Raw genomic sequence first — 12,468 nt, forward strand, 5'->3', positions numbered from 1 at the left:
TATTTTGGCCTCGTTAAATAAAAAAGTATGTTTTTCGTTAATGGCATGAAAGGCTAATTCTGACGCTGCTGAACGAGAAGCACGAACAGAGGCTTCGTGTTGATTTACACGGATAAACAGGTTACAAATCTTTCCTCGTGTACACTATCGCAGGACCAGATTTCACTTTTATCCAAAGGATTAAATTATAATTTACCACCTCGAAAGCTGCCAAAAAAACAATGCGTAATTGATTTTGAATTTGGACTTCGTAGTGTTCCACAAAAAGATGTATTTATTCAACAAGTTAACCAAGTAGTGAATAACATAAAAGAAACACGACTTCCTAAATTGAATACACATGACAGTTCAGCTTTACGAGAACTTCGAGAAAATAAGGACATTATTATACAGAGGGCAGATAAAGGAGATACAGTGGTAATACTAGATAAACATGATTATATTAATAAGTTAGATTCAGTTGTATCTGATAGCTCCACTTATTGTGAAGTGGACCCGACACTGTTTACCAATTTGGTAAATCAATACAATAAAACGTTAACCACATATCGTAAAAACGACTACATTACTATGGTTCAGTTGAAGGAATTGAAGTCCAGAACATACAATATTCCTGCACTTTTTGGTCAGGTAAAATTACACAAGCCTGGATTTCCGATTCGACCTATTGTTTCCTACAGGAACTCGGCATTTTCAGCCTTAGCCACACATGTATATAACATTATAAAACCTTTTAGACAGGTTATACAATTTGGGATTAAGAATTACGATACATTATTTAATAATCTTAAAGACTGTAGACTCGGCGACAATGACAATTTATTCTCATTAGATGTTACATCATTATATACGAATGTAAACGTTGAATACACATTAGATATTATTTGGGATATGTTAAATAAAAACTCGACACCGATTAATTATACGAAGCTGCCTATAAAGGAGATTTTTCACTTAATTAAACTATTAGTTGAGGCTAACTACATCACCTTTCGAGACAAGGTGTACAAACAAATTTTTGGATTACCAATGGGTTTGAGCCTGAGTGGCTTAATGTCAGAGATCTATCTCTCAACGATTGAGCAGATACATTTGACACCTTTTCGTCCCCGTATCACATACTATGGGAGGTATTTAGACGATGTTCTAGTTATTACCGATAGTAGTACTATCCAAGATATTTTACATTCGTTTAACAATATTCATTCTAGACTCAAATTTACATTGGAAAGGGAAGATACGGATACTAAGTCATTAAACTTTCTAAATTTCACGCTTACCCGGGACTCGAACAAAATACAATTTAGCATCTATCGAAAACCCACAAACACCGGTATGCTTCTACATTATAATAGCTACCACCCGTTCACCTACAAAAGATCGATTATCTTTAATCAATTTCTAAATGCCTATAAATATTCAACGACGGATTCTGCTTTAGACTCAGAAATACAAATATTAACTAGCAGATTCTTGAACAGGGGTTATCCCATTAACACTATAAATCGAATTAGGGTACAAGCTAAGGATAGGATACAAAATACTGCACCAATCAACAATAGTAATATCAAAAAATACTTTATTTCTGTCCCATATGTTGAACAGTGGCACAAACAGCTTAACAGATTCTTTAAAGATACCGAATTTAAAATTATAGCTAGGCCTATACGGAAGTTACACACTATACTGAACAATCGCTCGGTTCTTTCGGCGTTCGCAACACAAATTAATGATCTAGTATACAACATTTCTTGCGGTGATTGCGACTCGTCTTATCAGGGTTCCACGCGGTTTTCTCTTAATATCCGTGTAAATCAACACGAAGCCTCTGTTCGTGCTTCTCGTTCAGCAGCGTCAGAATTAGCCTTTCATGCCATTAACGAAAAACATACTTTTTTATTTAACGAGGCCAAAATACTTAACGTTCAACGTAATTATACGCGACTATTAATTGCAGAAACCGTTGAAATTAAATTACACGAGAATTCTGTTAATGTTCGGCGGCCATATTTGATCTCCGATGCGTGGACCTTTACGCGCATGCGCGAAGACACATAATCACTATTTAAGTTTCAGGTTTAGCCTGATTCGATAATTTTCATTCCTGTGATCACGACAGTCGGTCGAAAAGCATTGTCAGCTTCAGGAAGGAAAATCGTTTTGAATATTTTCGTTAGATTCTTTTAATTGCGTTAATTTGAATTTTAATTGTTTTGAATTGATTTTGAATTGTGTTAAATTGATTATTTAATTATTTATAATTTACTTTAATTATTTATATTTTACTTTAATGTACCGGTAAGTTGTCGATTTTTTCGTTTTTTCCGTTTTAATTTCTGGAGGGTATCATACGGAAGTGTTCCACGTACTATATTGAGGTAAACTCCTCTTATTAATTTACTAATATAGATTAATAAGGAAAAATCGAAAATTAGTTCTATTTTTTTTCAACTAGCTGTATTGGTCAACGTTCTTTCTACAGCATCCTGCTATGTCTCACAAGGGGTCTTGTTAGTTGTTTCTTCGCAGATCTGATTCTGTGGTACCTGCACTTCTTGGCACTCCCAAACTGGCGTCAGACAGTTTGGGAGTGCCAAGAATTAATGAATCAACCAGTATGCTTCCTTTTGTACTCCATCTTGTATTGTGTATCCATGAAGTCTCTCTCTCTCTCTCTCTCTCTCTTCCTTCCTTCCGCCCCCCCCCCAGAGCTGTATGCAGAATATTAAAGAATTGAAGAGTGTTTGATGAAAACTTAGGCAGTTTAGTTTATTCATACCAGGGCGTGTGGATTGCAATGCGATCGACTTGCCGAACCAGCTTTAGAAAGGACGTTCTGGATTTACATATTCCATGATGTCAGACGATCTGGATATCGTGAAAGACTTCTCAGACAACCTGTTGGGCCATCTGTGTCCAGTATTATATCTCTGCAAGAAAATCATGGAAACATTAAAAAAAAAAAAAAAAAAAAAAAAAAAACAAGGATCAAGCATGCAAGATGATGCCGAATGAAGAACTTGAGCTCTTGTACTCCTATCAGTTTGTTTCTTCATCAACATATGAAAGTAACGCCAATATCTCAATTATAAGACTAGTAGAGAACTCATCCCTAATTTATCCAAAGATACCATTTGATATCTTGGGATAAATTAGGGATGAGTTCTCTTTGTAAGTGGTGTTTGATAAATATTGATTTCGAAGTTTAGCCAATGAAATGAGTTCTTAAGATGAAGAAACGCACCTGGAAACTATGTCAAACGAGAAAAGAAATGCTGCAAACAGCTAACCAAGTACCTCATCAGCCGATGTCTGTTAGGAATTGCATATCATGGTTATTTAAGTACGGTCCTTCTCCCCCTTCCCCGAAAAAGATTAATTTTAACAGCTGGGGATAAAAATGCCAGCTAATATGGACTAAATGATATTAAAATGGAACTGTTGAAGATTGGAAAATTGTGATGTGGTCTGATGAATCTAAATTTTACCTATACTCTAATGATTACAAGACAGAGTTCACGGAAAAGCAATGAGGCATTTCATCCAGACTGATGGGCAAGCTTAATTTCTTTGGGGTTGTTTCAACTATTTAAAAACACATTTGCTGGACTTTGATGGGATTTTAGATTTTGTACTGTTACAGAGATTTGCCGAGTCTTAAATTTCTTTAAAATCGCACTGGTATAAATTCTGCATTTATTATTTCTTTTTTGGGCGCATTAACATATCCACAATGCACCTATTTGCTTCACCATGTCCAACCGTCCATAACTCGCATCTCAGTGGACGGATTTTCATGAAATTTTGAATTTGGGCATTTTAAAGATTTGTCAAACCAACCGACATTTAATTAAAATCGGACCATTACAAATCGGGTAATTATCACTTTTTTTTTTCCCATACATATCGCATAGACTATCCATATACCGTACATTATGTTATAAATCATGAATAACTATTTGGTAATCTGCCTGAAATGTAGCGCATTGTGTACATTGACCAACTCGTTTCATGTGAAGCGTAGAAGGTGCCCGCGTTCACTATCACATGTCGTGGTGTGAAGGTTAACTTCATACTGCTGAGTAAGTCGCCTTTGCCATGTAAAGTTCATTTAAATATTTCTACAATGCGCAGCATCAATTATTTGTGCGAATGATATATTTCTGCCCTATTTTTTTACTATTCAGATTCATTCACAGGAATAAATCGAATATTAAAGCGCATCTAGAAAAGATTCTCTCTCTGGGTTTTATTTCGGGAACCGATCCTCCAAAATAGTACAGCGAGTGAAAAATCCATTCAAAATACTATCACGCGCTCGACGCGGAGGGCTTTATAATGCAGATTATGTTGTGGAACACAGCAACTTGCAGATCACATCAAAAATTGCACTTGCGCGTGCCATATGGCGATAGTAAAACATTCGGATACATCCGATAATACTGCTTCTAGGCCTAAGGACTATTACTGATGGATGGAATTAGATTTTTAGATGATAGTTGCCCACAACGATGTCCGTTGAACACGCATTAGTCTCTTTTGGGTTTTGAAAATATGGCGGTTCAGTAGATTGCCAAGAGTGAATGAGTGAGAGAAGAATAGCAAGAAATGCTCACACTGTGATTGCATAAGCGATGCTCGTTTTAAAATATATGAAAGAAAAAGAGAAAAACGTCTTTATATTCTCTTTTACTATCTACAATTTCAGTTTATTCCAGTAGCACGCTTGCTTGGAAGGATAAAACTTATTTTTTTGCGTCACAGAAATGATTAGTTTTCACTTTATTCACGCACTAATGTTAAGTTAGGAGATTTCATTGTTTTCTGCAGCTTTAGAACGAGACTGCCATCTCGTGATCATGCTGAACGCGTACTTAAAATTGGACGCGATGCTGGGACAGCAAATATTCATACGCGCGAGGATTTTCTCGAGGAGGAAGTAATTATATTCACATATCTCGCGAAATGTGTGTTTTCACAAAGTGGAACTCGCTAATTGGACACGAAATGTGACTCACGGTTTAAAGTTGGGTAAACACGATGAGCACTACGAAAGGAAATGTAATTGTCTTTGAAATGGTTCACATTTTACATAAAGGAATATCTAACTACCTTGGTTAGATTCTTCCACCAGGGGAATGGATGGGCAATATGGCAGATGCAGAGAAAGGAAATGTTCTCAGTTCGTACTCGTGAATCCCGACGAACTCGTAGTTTTTGTTATCAGTTTACTAAATATATAAATTATTAATATATACGTATTACTACGTGAAATAGGTGTTTATTTATAAACGTTTCCTGTAATGCTGTTTTTTTTAACTTCTCAGTGGCGCTCCCTAGGGTTCTTATTCTTCCACGCGCTCTTTTTCTCCTGTATAGTAATTAATTTCTTGCAATGAATGGATATTCTGTCCATAGTTCTGCAGATAATAACAAGCTTAGTCTGCCTTCCAGTTGGACTTCTGCTCTGCAGAAACAGCTCCAAAATTTCAGCTATTCGTCACCAGTTCATTAAATGCTGTAAAAAGAATTCCCAACTTGAGAGAAGAAATCTTTTTAATAAAATCAGCTTTTTCTTTTTCATTCTTATGGTTATCCGTTTACTAAATAGATATTTATTCTACAGATCTGTGGAATGTATTCCTTGAAGACCAACGTCAGTTATCTTCTGCCTTCTCGAGTTTCTGTGGAATCAAGTCTTTTTTTTTTTTCCGAAGCGTTTTTTTTTTTTTTTTTTTTTTTCAAATGTAATTAACTTTTATGCCCACCAAACCAAGTGATAAAGAGATGTTAAAAGATACGTCAAACTTGTCAGCATCCTTTGCATTCAGCTGCCATGTTTGCCATTTGAAAGTCGAGGCAGCGGCAGCAGCCACGATGTAGCGAAGATAATAAGACTAATTACACGCGCTCCATTAGTTGCGGGGAGTTCACCTTTATCTTTCACGATATCGGAATCGCAGATCACCGCTACTGGAATCTGGTTACGTGTGTCGTTTGCTAAATGGGGACGGGCTTGCCTTCTTTTATGTTTTTTGTTCTTGCTTTTTTTAAAACCTATCCATATATTTCATGGTTGCGCTCTCCACCCTTTTGTTTCCTTGAAAGTGGAGTTTGAGGGACGAACCAATGCTTCGGGTGTGGCGTATTCAGCTGCAGGTCTGCACCCCCATAATTTTATTAGGGGAACATAATTTAATTATAGTGCTGGCGATAGAAATGATTTCGAGGGTTGAGAGAGTTTGCCAGCGATTGCCTGAGGCTCCTTACCCGGTTTCAGTAATGATTTCACCTCCAGCCTTTTGTTGGCGCGTGCGTTCTTGTTTACTGATGAGATTTTTCTGCCTTAAGGGCACCTCTTGCTGTTGGAGCTTGATGGGCAAGTTCTTCCGCGCTCTCTTTATAGACATACAAACTTTGGAACCCATCAAGCAGGAGCACCTGTTTTATGAGTGTGGCTTATGCGTTAGGAGGTTGCTAAATTGTAAGAAGGGGGGCATCTCCGTTGCGTGCATGAGCTCAGGTCGGCAGGGCTCCTTTGTTGGTCCAACTGCCCTTGCAATTGTGCACAATGCGCGTAGAATTAGGTTAGCTCATCGAGGAAATGCTCAGATCGGATGCTACAAAGAGAAATAACTGGAATAGCACGTGACCTTCAGTATTTGGGTACATAGCTTCTGATCTAAAGAGGTGTCGTGTTGGCTTTTTAGAGCTACAAATTCTATCTACCAATATAAACATAACGTTGCGATAATACAATTCTAAAACCCAAAACGGAAAAACAAATGAGTTGTTTTCTTCTTTTTTTTTTTTTTTTTAAGTATGATTGGATAGCTCTAAGAATCCTAGACGCGGTTTGCAAACCAATAAGGCTATTCGCTACTATTAAAAGTAATCAGTGAGCACAGAGTGCCATTAATGAATGGTTGCTGGTGTATTACTGCGTGTGTGTGTGCTATGAGGCACAACGTTATCTAAAACACCGCTTCATCTCCTTATTGGCTTTACAAGCCTCGGAAGCAATTCTTCACGAGACTTGTTAATGTCCCTTCTTGACAACTTAAATCACCTTTAGGTAGACTGCCATAATTCAACAGCCAAGAAGGGTTTGGTAGTCATTAGAAGGTTATAAAAGGTTTGACCCACGTCACAGCTTAAAACAAATTCTCGTGATGAGATTTTGTAGCTTAACTCGAAGGAATAGGCGTGTGTGTGTGTGATCGTGCACATTCGCCAAAGAGGTAGGCGGAAAAGTTGGACGGAGCGTCTCGTACGTTGACAAATGGATTCGCCTACCGTTTTATCATTTGGCATTTACAAGAAACCCTCCATGTAAGGTAATAAGCCGATAAAATACCAAGAAATTAACTCTCCACCTACTCTTTTGTTTTGCTTAATTGAGCGGAAGTCATTGATTGGTCGATGGACTTTGTCCGACTGCCAATGCATCGACTTTGTGGTCACAGTTTTTGACAGAACGGGTCATCTGGTCCTTGCCAATTATGTACCGTTCATCCCAATGAAATAGTACCCGAATACTTTCAGAAACTATTTTATTCGGTTCTGGAGTGGAGGATTGGGAATTGCCACGGTGGACGCACTGAAGGATGTCTCAGGGACGTCTGCAGAACTCCCAATGTTCCCCCCTTCACTAGAGAAAAGAACAGCCACAAAGGCTGCAGAAATAGTCTCAATCATAGCAGATAATTACACCCTCAAGTCCCACAACTTTTTAGTAATTTCCAGTGATTTGTGATGAACTTTGTCCTTTTGCTTAGCAATGATATATTCGCTCTCAAGAAACCGGAAGTCTTGTTATAAACCTTCACCACCGTTACTTAAGTCTTGGATTAATTTCTATGCGCATTTATTTGCAGTTTAATAACCTAAATGGGATTCTTTAGGTTATTACAATTTTAATATTAGAGCAACTTGCATTTCCACCTCCAAACACGAAGTGGATTGGAATAATTCAGTTGCCAGGTAGCACATAGGCAAGCCTTTGTGTTACCTGGCAACTGAATCTCTTTCCATTACCAAAGAATTGGTATTCTTTCAGATTTATCAGAAATATTTAGACAATATTAAAAGAAGAAAAGTATACTTCTTATTCATGCTCTTAGAAATGATAAAAAGACTCATTTGTAACGTATACATTTCAAATTATTACATCTGAGAAGAATTTTTTTGGTTTTCTAAAACGACAAACCAATTTTTCTCCCATCTATTATAAAAAAAAAAAGATTACATTTCAAATTTCTACTGCTTCGTCAAGTTCATACATCAGTAATAAACATCCTTAGACTTAAATTTTCATGTGATTGAGAATTTCGGGAAAGCAAAGAAATAAAAAAATAAATAAGGAAATTGAAATGTCTTACATCGAACTTATGAAATGAGCTTTTCTTTACACGCACCTATGATCGAGTAGAGGAATAATAAAAATAAAATAACCCGCTTCTGATATTCGTAACAAATTCTTCGCGTTCGTGTAAAGAACTGAAATTTCTCAAGACTGTGAAATACTGATAGAAATAAATAAAATGCATTCAGCTTCAGTGTAGTTATTGAATCTTTCTTCCTTTTCTAGGTGGCTTCTGGCGTGGAAATTGTGATCAATGATTTTGAAGTGTGATAGTACGTGCTTTGGTCAAGGTAAGTGCGACTTTTGTCATGAATGTTGCAATAGGATATTCAATAATGCTCACTGCTGACCATACTTGGCACTCCTGTAGCCCTTCCAACTGTACATGAGATCGCGACTCTCCTTTCTTGGGGGGTGGCAGTAAAATGCGATTTATTCCGCTTCTTTTTATGTCTGTGGTAAAGTTTTGTTCAATATTGAAAATCTTTAAATTCGAATCGCTTCTTTATAGAAGTGGGAAGTTTTCAATTTAGATGTGGGCAGCTGCGGATCGGAGTTAGAAGCTTCAAAGAAAATAAAAAGCAGCCCTTAACAGACTGGTGTTGGGGGGGGGGGGCGATACAGCCAGGCCGTGAGCTGAAAAGGGCCCAAAACCAACAAAGAGACTTCTCTCAATCCAGGAGAGCAGAACTTCTTGCTGCTCTCCAATATTAATTCTGGCAACTCCCCCTGCCCCAGAACTCCATCCCTATTAAGAATAATGTCCCTTTTATCCTTTGTCCAAAGAGCACTTATGAAAAGTAGGAAGTTCGAATATTAGGTCCACTTCCAATCAACTCCATCTATGGTTCTATCGATGTAACTTTCAACATTTGAAAACCACGTAAAGTCTACGATACCGATTTCATTCTGCTTGGTTTTCTTATCTCTCTTTTCTTATTAAAGATAGTATGAGAATTGGTCTTTAGTTTTCCCTTAAAAAATATTAGTAAGTCATTTTCTATGAAGAATTCTCTCTGTGCTTCCAGTAATGTCTTCCTTTAAAAAAAAAATGGAGAACACCTTTTGTTCCTTGTTTTAAATTCCATCCTCCCAGACTGAACTTTGTTCAGACGCGTAAAAACGAGGATGCAAATAAAGCAGACGCACTCTCGGAAGAAATACTTCAGATGGTAGCGTAGAGGAGTTTTTACGTAGAAAACGATGTTGGCATCCATCCTGAGGCGTATAAAAGGGGTTTAAGAAATACTTCTGCTTCTAAAGATGTTTGCTTATCTTCACTCTTACACGAAAGCCTCGTTGAATATTTCAGATCTTTTTAAGAGTGCGTAAAAAATGTCTTTTTAACGCCATCAGTTTTACGGGTATCTGCGCTCTTATTTATACTTTAAATTTTTATGCGTGAGCACTGTTATAAATGCTAGAATTTTTAGCCTTCTCTTTTGAAGAACGGTAAAAACAAGTCATAATATACGCAGTGCGTCACACTTCAGGCGCTTTCGATTTTTTTACTTCTTAAAAAAGCAAACTCTAAAATTAACGATACTGCATTAAAACTACACTTAATTTATGAATTCCCGATTGTTGGTTTTAAATAAAATTTGCATTATTTCGACAAATTTTTGCAAATTTTCGGCAAAGATTTCTCAATCAATTTGAGAGGCTGAAGGGGTTGAATATTTCTCAGCGTGGTCGTGCTTGTTAACAGGATAGATTCCTTTTATGGGGATGGGATACACCTAAATAGAAGGGGTGATTTGTGTTAACGCTTATCCTATTTGCCACCTGCGCTTTCGCTCATATGCAACTAGTTCTCAGCTGTCAGTGTATCTTTAACCTTTTTTCTAGATTAGTTTGTTACTCATGGTATACAACTCAATGACAAGATGATAGCATCGACCTTTGTCCTCGCTATGAGGACAGCGTCTCCACCCCTACCACGCGATACAGATATCTACCGTATATATAAATCAGTCTGAAGCCGAGTCACAAAGGGATTAGGCAATCTAAGGCAAATAAGCCAAAGAAAGTAGTCTTTATTTATGTAAAACAGTAGAAGAAAAGGGATGAATCACATTGTTTTTCTAACAGGAACCTAAATGATTTTTTGATAACTGAGAGGAAGGTGGTGGAAGAGAAATTATTGAATAGAGCGACCGAGTTGGATGGGATGTATTCAGTTATATTAAAGGAGGTAGTAAAAAAAAGTAAGCAGATCTTTAGCCATAATTAAGAGCATCCTTGAATTTAAGGCAGGTCCCAATGGACTGGAGATGTGCGAGTGTTTTCCCAATTCACTCAGGGGAATTCAAACGATGGCATGCGTAATTACAGATCTGTTAACTTGACTTCTGTTCCAGGGAAAATAACGGAGTCACTGGTTAAAGAGGAAATGCAGGACCATCGGCACAGGAATGCAATTATACTGTAGCCATTGCACGGATTTGTTAAGCGGCGATCTTGTCTGAACAATTTGATTGGATACTATTATGCGGTAACAAACGAACTAGATGCAAAAAGTAATTTTGATATCATACACTTGGATTTCAGGAAGGGTTTTGAGATAAAGGGATGGTTGAGTGGGAGAAGGCTGGTTATCAATGGGAACTGCTCTTCGTGTACTAATGGTATTATTGGAGTCCTCCAGGGTTCAGTACTGGGTATATTGTTGTTTTTTATATTTATTAACTAATATTAATGATGGTATATCAGGAGTAATGTTTAAGTTTGCAGATGTTAGGATGTGTAAATGACAGAAATTAGGTTATGTTACTTAATATCTTAGCAGATCGTCTGAGAAATGGCAATTGAAGTTTAATATTAACGAATATGAGTTTCTTGCATTAAAGTACATTACAATGAGTCTTACCACACTCAAAGAGGTAGTGAAGAATGAAAAAGACCTATGGGTAATTGTGCAGTCGGATATTAAATTTTCTGAGTATTGAAGACAGGCTGCCAGGAGAGCTGTTGGGTTTTGCCAATGATGTACATGAATCTTGCAAGCCGGGATAAGGGACGATTGGAGGATCCCATTGTATAAGGCAATGGTTAGGCAATACCTTGAGTACTGCATACAGGCTTGGAGGGATGTGGATCTGTTAGAAAGGATGCAGAGAAGAGCAGCGAAATTAGTGGTATTATTGGAGTCCTCCAGTGAGCAAAAGGGTTCTCTTACCAGGAGAGGTTTTGCAAATTGCAGCGTAGTGAGACACCCGCGAGGAAATCTGATTGAGGTGTTTAAGGCTTTGAATGGATTGGGGGAACTCAATGCTTCCTGTTGCTCCCGCCACACACATACATCAGAGGATTTAAATTTAAACTGAGGAAGAATGGTTTCAGGGTATTCCCATCCCCCCCCCTCTGCTGATACTGTATAAGCTTGGGTTTTTGCATAATTTTCCGCTACTAATACTATTGCTAAAATTTGGTGTATAGCAGGTCATTTTAATGAAATTTGGAATGGATCAACAAGGGGTTTAAAAAGGCCCAAATGTAAAATATGAAAATCTGTCCACCGTCATTGGAGTTTTTATATTCGGATAGACCACAAGGTGAAGACAATAGGATGCTGACGCACCTAGCGAGTAGTGTTCCAAACATTAAACAAGTTTCAGTCTTCACACTCGTTGTAGGGTTGTCAATTGATTTATGCCGAGAATTTACGATATTCTGCTTGTATTATGGTTTAGTAATTTTTTTTTTTGGTCGCATAGCAATATACTAAAAAGGTAATTACACTGGAAAATGTTTTCTGTTGCGTAGATCTTAGAATGTGCATTGAAATTTTTAACAAGTTTTAGCGTAGTGTGTTTAGTGTCAAACGGCACCAGGGGGTTCCCCCATCTTCGCTTACTATACATTGTGGGTGTGGAACAGAACACTGTCAATGCCAGAGGTTTAAAAGTGTATGGATTTTGTACATGTGTAGTGTCGTGTACCGTTGTTCCTCTGGTCATTTAGTCGCTGGGCCCCTAATGGGACCCAACGTTGTCCACACTCCGCCCCTTGGAGGCTGACCAGGTAAATAACTGTGGCAGGACCTGCCATAGTTATTTACTGTGGCAGATCCTGCCACATAATTTCCTGAGACTTCAGTGGCT

At 37.7% G+C, this 12,468-nt stretch overlaps 1 protein-coding gene across 1 annotated transcript in view; it reads left to right on the forward strand.

The window, feature by feature from the left end:
- Positions 1-12,468, forward strand: part of FucTA (glycoprotein 3-alpha-L-fucosyltransferase A) — a 305,570-nt gene that overhangs the window by 98,619 nt on the left and 194,483 nt on the right. The window contains exon 3 of the mRNA XM_090385904.1: positions 8,591-8,655. The gene's annotated coding sequence lies outside the window, so the exon portion shown is untranslated. The remainder of the gene's footprint in view (positions 1-8,590; positions 8,656-12,468) is intronic.

The sequence above is a fragment of the Mastigoproctus giganteus genome, chromosome 12 (assembly GCF_048544385.1).
Source record: "Mastigoproctus giganteus isolate SK-2022 chromosome 12, ASM4854438v1, whole genome shotgun sequence".
In the NCBI taxonomy this organism is placed as follows: domain Eukaryota; kingdom Metazoa; phylum Arthropoda; class Arachnida; order Uropygi; family Thelyphonidae; genus Mastigoproctus; species Mastigoproctus giganteus.